The 14,977-nt window shown below is 32.1% G+C and overlaps 1 protein-coding gene and 1 long non-coding RNA gene across 6 annotated transcripts in view; one reads left to right on the top strand and one right to left on the bottom strand.

Moving 5' to 3' along the window:
* Nucleotides 1-14,977, bottom strand: part of LOC130674864 (potassium voltage-gated channel subfamily H member 8) — a 535,814-nt gene that overhangs the window by 387,498 nt on the left and 133,339 nt on the right. The window lies entirely within an intron of this gene.
* LOC130674872 (uncharacterized) lies at nucleotides 4,761-6,722 on the top strand. Its single transcript, XR_008991154.1, has 3 exons — nucleotides 4,761-4,874; nucleotides 4,955-5,239; nucleotides 5,540-6,722. It is a non-coding gene; the product is annotated as an uncharacterized LOC130674872 (long non-coding RNA).

Below are 14,977 nucleotides of genomic sequence, written 5' to 3'. Positions count from 1 at the left end.
CTTTTGTAAGTAAATTTTTGCTAAAGCAAACTGCTATTAGGGTGTTGTCATTGGCTGTCTTTGACCGAAACTCCCTAATAGCACAGTTTGCTTCAGCAAAAATTTTCTTGAATTTTTCTTCAAACATCCGTCAACTTCGGACTTTTCTGTTTTTGACGACGATTTGCATACAACTTGCTAAACAATTAGACGTCAATTTACCACCCGAATTAAAATGCAGATTCACTTCAAAAGTTGATTAGAAAAAATTTTTCGTAAGTTTTCAGACAAATTTTTACGTCAATTTATTGTTAATTTGACTTGAAAAATTGTATAGCATTTTTTTACCGTAGAATTGTAGACAATTTTATGTATAAATTTGCTTACCTTCTGAAATGGTAGAAACAAACATAACTGACTTTTTTTTTATCGTAAAAATTTACCTTCAAATTGAGGAAAAATTAACCGCAAATTTTTCTTTCTAAATTTTGCTGTCAAATTGTCGACAAATTCAGGCAGCGAATTTCAGGCAATTTTAATATCAAGTTACTGGTAATTTCAAGCTAAAGTGGCTATTAGGGTATGCATAAGGGTCATTCCATGTCAAATCGACCAATAGTTGGAATCGACCCCTTTGATTTGGACGAATTTCGGTCAGAAGTTTTCTCTCATCATATAACGAAGTTCTGCCAAGGGAAAGAAAATAGAAAAATTTTTTTCAAAAGTTATGCAATTTTGAAAATTTCACTAATTGTCCTGTTTCTTAAACTTATTCTTCAAAGATCTCGAAAACTATTACAATTACTCTAATGATCTGAGCTAGGCAAAAGAGTCAATAAAAAACTTATTAATTAATGTTTTTTATTTACTCTTTTGCATTAAAATAAATTTTTGAGCCTTAAAATTGAAAATTACAAGTGAATTTATCATTGTTTTATTCAGTCAATGCCAAAGAAAGAAAAATTTTTTTTTCCTAAAATTCAAAAATTTATATCTTTTGAACAAAAAAAACCCCTACTTAAAAATTTTAGGATCTTTTGAAATCAATTAGAGGTACTCTAGAAAAAAATTTGATCGAAAAATTTGATGGCGGTCATCGACTTTTGCAATTTTGGAAATTTCAAAATTTTCCCAAAAAGCGAATTTTTGAAAAAATTTTTCAAAAAAATTTTTTTTTGGTACCTTTAAGTATCCTCTTTAAAACCTAGCTCAGATCATTAGAGTAATCGTAATAGTTTCCGAGATCTTTGAAGAATAAGTTTAAGAAACAGGAAAATTAGTGAAATTTTCAAAATTGCATAACTTTTGAAAAAAATTTTTTTATATTTTTTCCCTCGGCAGAACTTCGTTATATGATGAGAGAAAACTTCTGACTAAAATTCGTCCAAATCGAAAGGGGTCGATTCCAACTATTGGTCGATTTAACATGGAATGACCCATAAGGATATACATATACATATATATATTCTAATAGCCACTTTAGCTTGGGACTGACAATTATTTGTCAATTGAAATTACCGAAATTTGCTGCCCAAATACGCCGACAATATCAAAGCAAAAGTTGGAAAAATCAACTTAATGTCATTGTCTGACGGTAACACTTGTAGTCAAGTTGAATACAAGTTACAGACAATTTACTGTCATTTTAACCGTAACTTTGCTCTCCAACATTTTCCTTCAAGTTGACTTCAGAATATCGCAGTGGCTTGAAGTTCACTTGTGGTTATGGTGGCTATCAGGGTACTTCCCTAATAACCACTTTAGCTTGAAATTGACAGTAATTTGACATTGAAATTTCCTGAATTTGCTGACATTTTGACAGCAAAAATTGGAAAGAAAAATTTGCGGTTAATTTTTCCTCAATTTAAAGGTTAATTTTTACTACAAAAAAAAAGTCTGTAATGTTCGTTCTTACCATTGCTGAAGATAAGCGAATTTATACATAAAAATTAATTAATCAGGTTATGATATTTCCCTATCCAAAAATTCCCTTAGAATCCACTCAACTGCGGTAAAAACCGCATAGAATCCTATAGACTGTATTGGTTTCTATGCGGTTTTTGTCGCAGTTGAGTGGATTTTATGGGAATTTTTGGATAAGGTTAGCAGTACAAAATTACTACAATTGTTAACAAATAATTTTATTGTTTCTACAAAATAATACTATAAACAATATAGGCTCACTTGTCTTAAATTATAAATCGATTTCTAATAGTGTATATCAAAATCGTTAACAATCAACATGACAAAAAAAAAGACAAATCCTACCAAAAACAGATTCTCTGTATAAAATCTCGCCAAGTACACGTTTAAAATTTTTTACAATTAAGAAAAGATTCTTTTTACAAAAAAAAAAATAAATCAAATCGAAAAAATACCAAGTACCTAATATAATTCGGAATCATGAAAAACATTTTCATAGAATTGGAAAAAAAATTGAAAAAAAAATTTCAATGTACTTGGTGTGCCTATAAACTGGAAAAAAAAGAAAATTAAATTTTATTAGAAAATAATTTATATGCCAAATCAATTCTCGAAATTAATTTTGCTTGAATAAATTTAGTAATGCACACCAAGTACATTGAAATTGTTTTTTTCAATTTTTTTTTCCAATTCTATGAAATTGTTTTTCATGATTCCGAATTATATTAGGTACTTGGTATTTTTTCGATTTGATTTATTTTTTTTTTGTAAAAAGAATCTTTTCTTAATTGTAAAAAATTTTAAACGTGTACACTGAGAGAAAAATCCAGTAAATCTAACTATAAAATGACAGTTAAATAGCGCTTTAACTATTTTTTCGGAGTTACTACAACACCAATAGATAGTTATTATAAATATCTCTAAGTAGTTATGTTAAATATTTTTTAGTTCAATTAACTATATAAATAGTTAATGTAACTGATTTTTTAACTTGTATTCAATTAATAATTTTTAATTTTTTAAACTGAACTTAGGTAGTTAATTCATCTATAACTCTTTCATTAAAGCAAACAAAAATATTAAGTATCATTACAATGTTTTTTTAGTTAATTCAATGGATATTTTTTATATAAATCCATTAAATAAATAATTTTTTTTTCGTACAAATATACCATTCACATGGTTTTAATTATTAAGTAGAGACTCTATAGAGTTTTGATTAGAATTAATTTTTTTTTGAAAGTTCAAGTTAAATTTTAAAGATAAATTATTTATTGAACCATTAACAATAAATATTAATGTCTTGATGTAATATAGGATAAACTATAATACAATCCAAAAATGTAAGTATCACTTTGTCAAATGACAGAGTTGTACTGATGCCGAAATTGTTTTTAACTTTGGAATTTAACAGTTCTAAGATATATATCTTGCCAGGGACACTACACAGCGGCTGGGCGCGATCTCGTGGCGAGCATCGAACTACTCCCGCTACTGCTGTCTGGTACCGGTGACTTTCCTTTCCTCCATACATATGTTTTCTCCCAAGAAATTTTTCTCTTGGTTTAAGCAATTTTATTTAGATATTAACTCGTGTTTTGAACATTTTAATTTTTTTATGATTATTTGCCTTGAACGCAAAATTTAAACAAATTACACATATACACGCTTGACAGAGGAAAAATTTCTAATTCACACCGCTTAAATTTAATACAATACTTAGTGTAATTTTCACACCACAATTTTTACACAGACATTTACACTACACCGAGTCCAATAATATTTTACAGTGTAGAGAAACTAAAATATGACAGACGCATTTAGGTTTTCATAACGTACAAATGACGAAACTTATGAGCTAAAGGAAAAAATTTGTCAGCTATTAATATTGATCCTAAATGTTTTTTAAAATTATCCAATATTTTTGCGGATTATAACTACATCGAAAAAAGTTAACTCGAATCAAGAAAAATGTTCTTGATTAAAGAACACTTTTTTTAACGATTCGGAACATCAAAATTTTCTTGCTCCAAGTAGATAATTATCTTACAATTTTTATCTTGAATCAAAATTTTTTTTCTCAAGTTAACATATTTTTATGCTTAAATCGAAAATGTTTGTACGACGGTGCAGTTTAAGTATTCCAATTTATCTTAAATAATTGATATAAATATTTATTTCTATTTTCAAAATACTTTTAACAACTAAAGTTTCTTAAAAAAATTAAGAAAAAAATTTCTTGGAAAAAAAAATTCTTTGAAAAATAATTTTTTTAGAAAAAAAAAATTTTGCAACGAAAAATATGTTTGAGAAAAAGTTTTTGACAAAAACTTTCTGGCGATTTAAAAACATTTACTTACTCAATCATTAAGTTTTGAAAAAAAAATTAAAAATCCATTTCCTGCCTACATTTAAATCAATTACAGTAACTTCAAAATTTTAGTTCCATCAACTATATTTATATTTATAACAACTATTTTATTTTAACTTTAAATCAGCAGTTATAATAAAAACAATTTTTACTTACATACACTAAAAAAATTAAGTTATCGTTAATTTAAAAATTCATCTACTATTAACTAAATTTTTTTAGTTAAAACAACAATTTTCGGGGACAGAAAAATTTTAGTTGCTTTAATTAATTTTTTTTTAGTTTGTGCAACTACTGAATAGTTAGCCATACTAACGCGTTAGTACCAGTAACTAATTTTAAATAGTTGAAGTCTTTTTAGTTAAAATGACTATCGACTTTTCTCTCAGTGTACTTGGCGCGATTTTATACAGAGAATCTGTTTTTGGTAGGATTCATATATTCTATCATATATGTTTTCACATATAAAGTTTTTTCATGCGGGTAGAATCTGGGTCTGGACAAAATCTAGCTTCAGCTATTACTACAACAGTAAAAGAATGGAATATTAATACTGATAACATCAAAGCATTGTGTTCTGATACTACGGCGTCAAATACGGGTAAATAACATTAATTATGAAAATATAAACCGGTTAATTATAGTAATGTTAAAAGCTAAATTCTTATTTTATTTTTACAGGAATCAGAAATGGTGCGTGTGTATTAGTAGAAAAGGCTCTGAATCGAAAACTGTGATACTTGCCATGTCGACACTATATTTTTGGAATTGTTCTTCGAAGTGCATTTGAAATATACTGGCCTGCTTCATCTGGCCCAAGCGTTCCAATCTATCAGAGATTTAAAAAATAAATGGGATAAAATTGATCAATCCAACTTTACGGCTGGTATTTGTGACAAAGAAGTTTTGGAAGTTATAACACTAATCAAAGATGACATTTTGAAGTTCGTTAATGATCAAATAGAAGTAAAATTTTTTAAGCCAGCGCTGAAAAATTATCAACTGATGTTAAAGAGAAACATAAAAATATATAAAGTGCCGAATAATCATGAATTTTACACTTATTAATTAACTTGCCGTTGTATTTAAAAATATTGGAAATCAATTTCACATGACTATTACACTCTTAATCATCATTAACGATTACAATTGTATTTGTAAACTATTTTGAAAAATTTACTTCACATCAGTTGATAATAATTAATTTTCTTTACTTTGAGGTTGCAATATAATTAATATCATTTTGACTTTGAACTTTTTTTGTAGATGGATCATTGTCGAGACGATTACCGTGAACTTCTGCAATTATCATTGATATTTTTGGGTGTTACTACCACAAATATTACGTTTAAGCGTCCCGGAGCCATCCATCATGCAAGGTGGATGGCTAAAGCAATATATAGTTTAAAAATTTTTTTATTTAGAAATGTATTTCATCTCACTAAATCAGAAATAACTGGGTTACGAGAACTTAGTTTATTTATCATAATATTCTATTTAAAAGCTTGGTTTACTGCGCCGTGTGCTATAACAGCGCCTAATAATGATTTAAGTCTAATTAAAGAATTAATTTCATATAAAAAATTTAATAAAACTATTTCACGGGTATGCTCAGAAAAATTAGCCGATCACTTGTGGTACTTAAACAACGAGTTGTTTGTTTTATCTCTCTTTGACAAAACTGTTTCAGTTGAAACAAAAAGAAGAATAGTTCATACTTTCAAAACCTGTAAAACCAATGGAACTACAACGGATCGCTTTATAATAGATAAGAAAAACTTAAAGTCATTATTAAATAGAGATCTTAGTCAATTTGTATCTATGAGATCGATAAATCTGTTTGAATTGTTTAATTTGTCGTATGATTTCATTGATGAGGATGTAACTTTGTGGCCTCAGAATCTAAATTTTATAGAAAACTTGGAGTATTTTGAGAAACTTCAAGTTGTAAATGATGTGGCAGAACGCGGCGTGGCATTGATAGAGCAGTATATAATCGATGCTTAACCAAAAATGAAGAACAGCTTCAGTATTTATTGCAAGTAGTGACAGAACACAGAAAACGATATCCTAATTGCAATAAAAATAATTTTATAAAACTGTAATATTTTCGAGTTAGAAAAAATTTTATGACTTGTTAAATATTGATTTTTCTTATAAAGAATTGATTGTTCGATAAAATTTATTAGTATTTAGCAGAGAAAATAAAATAAATTTGTTATTAAAGAAGCCCAAAAATCATTTATTTGATATTTTTAACCTTTATATTTATGTATTTGTGCTTTTTGTGAGTTACGTATGGAGTAAATAAGCAAAAATAAAGTTCAAAAACTCACATTAACAGAATTCAAGTGATTTTACAAAAAATATATAATCTAAATATAGAGTATGATTTTTTTTTGCAGTTTTATTGGAAAATATTTGAAATTTTTTATTAGTATTATTTTTGATCGCAGATATCTTTGAAACGGTTGATCTGAGGAACTTTGACCTTTAAACGTTTTTTGTAGAGCGTGGAATTTCCTATAAACCTTCTCTCTGGGATGTCACGTAAACAAGCCATTCCGAAGTAATTAAAATTCGAAAATAAAAAAAAATTTTTTCCGTGTTATTTAAATGGGAAAATAACAAATGAATTGAGGCAAACCTTAAAATTAATATTAAGAGCTCTAATATGTGCCAAAATTTTTGTTTTTACATGTACTTTCAACTTTTCAACACCATTGAAAAAAAAAAAAAATTTTTTTTTTTTTGAAACACCCTAATATATATATATATACATATAATTTATAAGTATAATTCATAAGTATAATATAATAAACTTGATATATATTTCCATATATTTTGACTCATACAATTAGTGGCATATGGTCTCATATACTCTCTGAACTTTTAGTCACTGGTTGAACCAGTGAATTTCACTGGTTGAATCAGTGAATGTCGCGCTCACTGGTTTCAAGTAGTGAACTGAAAATATTTAAGCGCGCAAGTACAGCAATATTCTGTACATGAGTATATTTAAGCTTTTTATTGTGTCAATAAGTAAATAATATTTATTTATTATCTTCATGTAATATTTCATCTAACTTTCATTTAACAATCTTAATTATATCCCTATCAAAATAAAAATACTGTTTATGAACGGTTTTTTTTCAGTTTAAGTGTTTTACTGTTCAATTTCAGTTTTTCAACAGTAAAATAATTACAATTTTATGGTTACAATGTGCGCAAAACAAACTTATCTTATACTTACTAAAAGCTGTTAGTTTTCAGAGATTTTTCAGTTATTATCTGAAATTTTGACTGTAAAAAGACATATAAAAATACCAAAACTTATAACTAAATACTCCTTGAGTGAACTATTTATAAGCTGTCATACAACTACCTTAGAATCATATGTCTATGGTAATACAGCTCAAGTTCTGATCTTAGCAACCAAGTTGAAACCATAAAAAAATGGCCAAAAAACTGATATTTGATAGCCTGAACTCAGTAAAATCGAAAATTCGATAATTTTTTTTAAATGATTATCAAAAAATAATTTTTTGATTATTTTTCAGGAAGACTGAATTTTTTATCAAATTATCTTAATTAAATTTAATTTTAATCAAAGATTTTATATTAATAACAATTATTCATTTTTATTATTCCTTTATATATAATTAACATGAAATCGTTTTGAAAAACATAATATATAAATATAACACTTTGACAAATGTATTATAAAAAATTGTACAGAATATTCAGTCAAGTAAAGCAATTACTAAAATAAAATACATTGTTTATTGCTCAGTACGGACAAATTGTGTAAATATATAGTGCGGTCCAGCAAAATTTCATCAAAAGACAAAACATTGATAGGTTTAATCAATTTCCCAGCAATTAGATAGTTTTATAGCACGAAGACCATAAATTGTCAATATTAGAACAACAGGATAAAAAAATTCATTACAGTTTACAAATTCTATTTTTTCACTTAAGTTGACGTTGAAAATGTAGTTAGTGTGGTACATTGCTCGAATGCATTTAAGTTTTTCAATGAAGATACCACGAATGATTTCATCATTACATTGAAATTCAACAATACCTTGAATGACACCAAACCCAATATTTTTGTTGAAAATACCTGTAATATCGAAAATAAAAAGAGTGTACGCGCAAAGCGAAGGTCATCGGTTAGTATTAAGTCTAGTTGTAAGATTCTATGTCTGGAGTGTGGGAGTGCAAGAGAGAAAGAATGAGAGTGAGAGAAACAGAGCAAGAGTAGATGCGAGGTATTTTAGGTATGATTCTTGAGGGAGGCAAGTACGAGGAGTGGGAAAAGGGATGAGTGTCGAGGGTCAGTTGACCTGAGTGTGAAAATTTAGTTCTGTACGAGCATTTGACAAAAGACGTGCCATTTGTCTTGTAATACATTGTTTAATAAACTTACAATATCTTTAAACCTGACCAACTACTCATCACCTCTAGAAATAAGAACCTTATCCTATTTATTCCTGTAGGATATCACATTTTTGGGGGCTCAGCCGGGATCTAGAGTGCAGTGACAGTTTGAGTGTTAAAGTTGAAAGTTTTGACAGTGTAACCGGGGTAATATGGCAGACAACGGGGTAGCCAACGGAGGGGTAGGTTTAACTGATGAGGAAGTGGCCCAGATGACCATACCAGAGCTCAAAGCTGAGCTCAGAGGAAGACGCCTCAGGTTATCAGGTCGAAAGCGGGAACTTCTGCAGCGGTTGATGGCCGCGTTGAGATTAGAGCGGGAGCACGGTGCACGGGACGACGAAGAAGACGACGGCGACGACAACGAAGATGAAGACGAAGAAGAAGAAGAGGAGGAACCCCAAGGCGTCCTGGAAGACGCCAGGGCTGGCCAGGAGGTGAACCCTCGAGACAACGACGAAATTGGAGCTCAAGGAGACCGTGCAACCCCAGTAATCCGACGACCAAACAGACCCAATCGTACGCTATTGCTCTTAAAAGACGTGGAGAACTCATTGGAGAAGTTCAGTGGGGATGATTTATTAAATGTTTCCCGTTGGATTGAAGATTTCGAAGAAATGGCAGAAGTATGTGGGTGGACTGACGTGCATAAAGTCGCATTCGGGAAGAAGATGCTGACGGGTTCAGCGTTGGCGTTTGTGCGGCAAGAAAGGTGTGCGAAGACGTGGGCAAAGCTCAAAAAAGCCCTGAAGGACGAGTTCGAGGACGAGGTGACCGACCAGCAGATTCACCGAGAGCTGGCGCAAAGGAGGAAAAAAGCTGATGAGACCTTGCAACAGTACATGTACGCTATGCGTGAAATTGCGGGGCAAGGAACAGTGGATACACGATCATTAATTGAATATATCATTCAAGGTATCCCCGACGAAGTAGCGAACAAAAGTGCACTGTATGGTGCCAAAACGATGCAGGAATTAAAAGAGCGTTTCAAGCAGTACGAAGCGATGAAAAGAGATATGAAGGCGAAGCCAAAACTTATCGAGAAAAAGGATGACAAGACGAAAAAGCCGGAGGTGAAAGGTCATCCGAAGAGGCGAATAGCTGGTGAGAAAAGTGACAAACCGAAGTGTTTCAATTGTGGTGGTGAAGATCACGTAAGTGCGGGGTGTCCTGATAAGGAAAAAGGTGCGAAGTGTTTCAATTGCAATGAATTTGGGCACATCGCGGCGCGGTGCCCAAGCAAGAAAAAAGAATCATACGTGATATCAAGACCAGACATGAAGAAGTACACTAAGGAAGTGTCAATAGATGACTCTAAGTTTGTAGCGTTAGTGGATACGGGGAGTGATTTAACGTTTATAAGATCAGATGAGTATGCAAGATTGGGGTCACCACCATTAGGTAACCGCAAAATTGAGTTTGCAGGCGTTGGATCCACTGGCAATGAAACTTGGGGTGATTTTTCTAAGGTAATTAATATTGATGGGCATAAATTGCCCGTAACTTTGCATGTAGTATCTAATAAAGTTTTGACAAATCACGGTCTGTTGCTGGGTACTGACTTCTTGGACCAGGTAGAGGTTAGAGTCAAACGGGGCGAAGTTACTTTTTTGAAGTTAGACGAAGCTGAGATTAACGTAGATGCACCCGAGATTTTTAATATAAATGTTGTAGATAAGACCAAGGAGGTAGATTTGTCTCATATCGAAGATGAGCATTATCGAAAAGCAGTACGGGATATTATTAACGGGTATAAGCCGGAAAAGACGCGAGATGTTGGTTTGACAGCTAAAATTGTCTTAAGAAGTGAGAAGCCAGTAGTTAGACGGCCGCGAAGACTGGCTCCGTGTGAAAAGAAAGAAGTAGATGATTTAATGAAGACGTGGATTAATGAAGGCGTAATAAGACCGTCAAATTCTGAGTACGCGAGTCCGATAGTCGTAGTAAGAAAAAAGAATGGCTCTATTAGAGTTTGTGTCGATTTTCGCGAATTAAATGAGCTTATTGAGTGTCCGCATTTTCCATTGCCGTTGATTGACGATATTTTAGACGCGTTACAAGGGTTCAAGTATTTTACAACGCTAGATTTAAAGAATGGGTTTTTTCATGTGAGAATGCACGAGGACAGTTGTAAATATACGTCCTTCGTCACGCCAACGGGACAGTATGAATTTTTAAAGTTACCATTTGGTTTAAAAATTTCTCCCATTATATTTCAAAAATATATTACTATGATTTTTATAGAGCTTATAGATAAGGGTATTGTTATAGTTTATATGGATGATATTGTTATTCTTGCGAGAAATTTGAAAGAGGCATGGGAACGTTTACTTATGATAATAAAGATAGCCGAACAACATGGGTTGGTAATAAACTGGGAAAAATGTCGTTTCCTATTGACAGAAATCGAGTATTTGGGATACGTTGTTTCGGAAAACACCATAAAACCGTCTACTCATAAAACTAAGGCCGTGGCTAATTTTCCCAAACCAACATCTGTTAAAAAGGTTCAAAGTTTTTTGGGTCTCACGGGGTATTTTAGAAAATTTATTAGGGGTTACGCGAAGATTGCTAAGCCGTTAACAGATTTGTTGAAAAAAGATGTAAAGTTTTATTTTGGGGACAAAGAAACCGAAGCGTACGAGGCCTTGAAGACAGTACTTACCAATGGTCCTGTGTTAAAATTATACAGAATAGGGGCTAAAACTGAGTTGCACACAGATGCGTCTATGGAAGGGTACGGGGCAATATTGATGCAATTAGACCCAGATGACGGGAGGTTTCATCCGGTTTATTTTGCCAGTGGAAAAACAACTCCTGCGGAGTCTAAGTATACAAGTTATGAGTTAGAAGTGCTAGCTATTGTAAAAGCATTAGTTAAGTTTAGAGTGTATTTGTTGCCTATACCATTTACTATTGTAACTGATTGTCAAGCGTTTGCTATGACGATGAGAAAGAAAGATTTGTGTTTGCGTGTGGCCCGATGGGCATTGTTGTTGGGTGATGTTAAGTATCAGGTACATCATCGGCCAGGTTACAGGTACATCATCATCCCATTGTTAACAAAGTTGACGGCGCCAAATCCAGATGATTGGTATAAACATGTAGAAAAGATGCAAAAGTTTTTGAACTCTACAGTCAACCGAAGCACTGGGGAGACGCCATTTCAGTTGCTTATTGGAGTAGATATGCGGCTCAAGGAGGATGCGCAGATCAGGGAGTTAATTGAAGCAGAGTGGACGACGCAATTTGAAGAAAACCGGTGTGTTTTACGTGAGGAGGCAGCAAAGGCGATCACCGATGCACAAGAAAGAAACAGAAGAAACTACAACAAAGGAAGAAAGGATGCTAGGCAGTATGAGAGCGGTGACTTAGTGGCCATAAAAAGGACACAGTTTGGAGCGGGTTTGAAGCTGAAAGGTAAATTTTTGGGTCCGTATCGTGTAGTGCGAGCGTTGCGGAATGACCGCTATACGGTTCAAAAGGTTGGGGAGCATGAGGGCCCAAACCAAACATCAACGACTGCTGACTTTATGAAGCTCTGGGTTGACAACGACGGGGACGAAGATTCAAGCAGCAGCGAGGTAGAAAATGACATCTGAGGGCAGATGTGCATGCAGGGATGGCCGAGTGTAATATCGAAAATAAAAAGAGTGTACGCGCAAAGCGAAGGTCATCGGTTAGTATTAAGTCTAGTTGTAAGATTCTATGTCTGGAGTGTGGGAGTGCAAGAGAGAAAGAATGAGAGTGAGAGAAACAGAGCAAGAGTAGATGCGAGGTATTTTAGGTATGATTCTTGAGGGAGGCAAGTACGAGGAGTGGGAAAAGGGATGAGTGTCGAGGGTCAGTTGACCTGAGTGTGAAAATTTAGTTCTGTACGAGCATTTGACAAAAGACGTGCCATTTGTCTTGTAATACATTGTTTAATAAACTTACAATATCTTTAAACCTGACCAACTACTCATCACCTCTAGAAATAAGAACCTTATCCTATTTATTCCTGTAGGATATCACATACCAGTATTATTGAATTTTGTTTTGCTAAAGACAGAAAGCTTGGAACGGCTATGAGAGTTTACTTGCTGTATTGATCGAAAATCAATTTTATTGATCAAAGCTTTTTTAAATTCCGTGAGAATTTTTATTTTATAGCCAAATTTTTTCAAAGCATTGTACTCCCACTTTTTACTTTTTCTTCTTTTTTTCGCGCCAAGACCTTTAAAATTATGATTACAATCAGTGTCATCGAATATTTTTCTGCGTTCAAAAATATTTTTAATAAATGTTTGAGTAATAGTGTTAACTGTATCATCATAGCATACATTTTCAATATATTTTTTCGTCATAAATCGGGAAGCAATTTGAATTTCTCTTCCATTCGGACTCGTTATTTCGCTTAAAATTTTATTATTAAAGGACTCAAATACTGATGCATTATAACACCACAATGGCCCCCAATTTTTAACTGTAGTAGGTATATGACACAGCAAGTGAACATTAAAAGACATATTTTCGATGCCAAATAAAACCTCAAAACCAGAAACAAAATCTTCCAAGAGAGTTCGAGCTTTTTGTAACTGACTAAATGATATTGAATCTGAATTGTATATGTATATAGCTTGACATAATTTTGCTAAATGCTTCATATACTTTGGTTTTAAGATGTTTTCCAAGCATGGTAGACAGTAATACAGCAACCAATTTCTCCATTCGGAAGCTTTCCACTGTTTTATGGTGTATATTGATCTTGGTCTTCGAGATATTCGATTCGGTGGCTTTAAACTGACCAAACGCTGATCGATACGTCGTAATTGACACGGTTTTCCAATGTAATATGGTGCTTTCGGATCCTCAGCGAATAAAAGTAAGGCATATTGTCTTGTTACACCCAGAAAAACATTATGTAACGGTTCAACAACCATTCCATCTATACAGTCAAACAGTGGCAATAATGTCAAATTTGTTGGTCCTTTGACTCCTAAATAAGGCGCTTGAGATTGAAAAGCCCTTACTCCCTGGGAGATAAGATCATCATGATTGCGGTGTTCAATAATTCGCTCGAAGGGATACACCATTTTCTTAGCTAAACGACGCCCAGAAGCATAGCAAAATGTGCAACCATATTCACCATTGAATTGCTTCATATTAAGAATCATAGGGCGGGCAACAGAATCTACGCTACATATTAAAACTGCAAATTTGCTAGTATTTAAATTTACTCCATCAAAAGACCACGTAATACCAGTTTCATACAGTTCATTCCTGTTGAAACAATCTCATAGATTCCCATAAAAAAATATTTACCCTAGAAATTTAATGAGAAATGGCAGTGTATTTGGCACTGAAATTCCTCATAGTTTCTCATAGAACGATTGTATGAGAAAAAACGCAAAACTCTTATTTTTTATTCAGTTCTCATAAAATCTGATAAAATTTTTATAAGAAATTTAGAATGTTTTGTATGTTTATGATATTTTATGAGACATGAAATCATAAGCAGAGCAGTCTATCATTTCAAGCGATTTTGAATAATCTTATGCGATTGAAAGGTATTTTCTTCTTATAATTAAATGAGAAAATATTAATAATCGACTGCGATTTTCCTATAAGGTTTTATGTGGAAATAGTACACTGAGAAAATAATTTTCTCCTGACAACTAAATTTTAGTTGTGACAAGAAAATGATTTGATTGCCCGCATTGCCAATCATATATTTGGTTATTTTAACTAAATATTTTATAATCAACCAACAAAACTAGTTATTGGAAACTATAAAATATTTAGTAAAGATAATTACGTGTTTAGTAGAAAGCATAAAATCAAATTAATTACCTGTAGAGTTTATAAAGTAGTCATAATGAAATATATGAGTGATCTTTAGAGAGTGTGTTATTAATAATAATTGAATATTATTTTAAAATGACAGAATATTTATTTAACAGTTAAATAAATGCATATTCAAAAGAATAATTTATTTCCTTGCCACTTAATTTTTTTCGTACTATGACAAATTTGTTCAGAAAAAACATTAATATTAAACATTAATGTCATAGTCTAATACAGGATACCACAATAATCAAAAATTTTCAGCGGATAATCCGTCCCATGAATGCTTCAAGCTGGCGAATATAAAAACTCTGAAATAAGTATCTTACCAGGGACACCACAAATGGTAGGCGCGATCTAGTGGCGAGCACCGAACTACTCTCGCTGCTGCTGCCTAACATTATAACTTTTTAAATCAATAATCATTAGGTTCAA

This window comes from Microplitis mediator, chromosome 9 (assembly GCF_029852145.1).
Source record: "Microplitis mediator isolate UGA2020A chromosome 9, iyMicMedi2.1, whole genome shotgun sequence".
NCBI lineage: Eukaryota > Metazoa > Arthropoda > Insecta > Hymenoptera > Braconidae > Microplitis > Microplitis mediator.
Note: the sequence above shows the minus strand (reverse complement) of the source record. Positions and strands in the feature narration are given on the sequence as shown.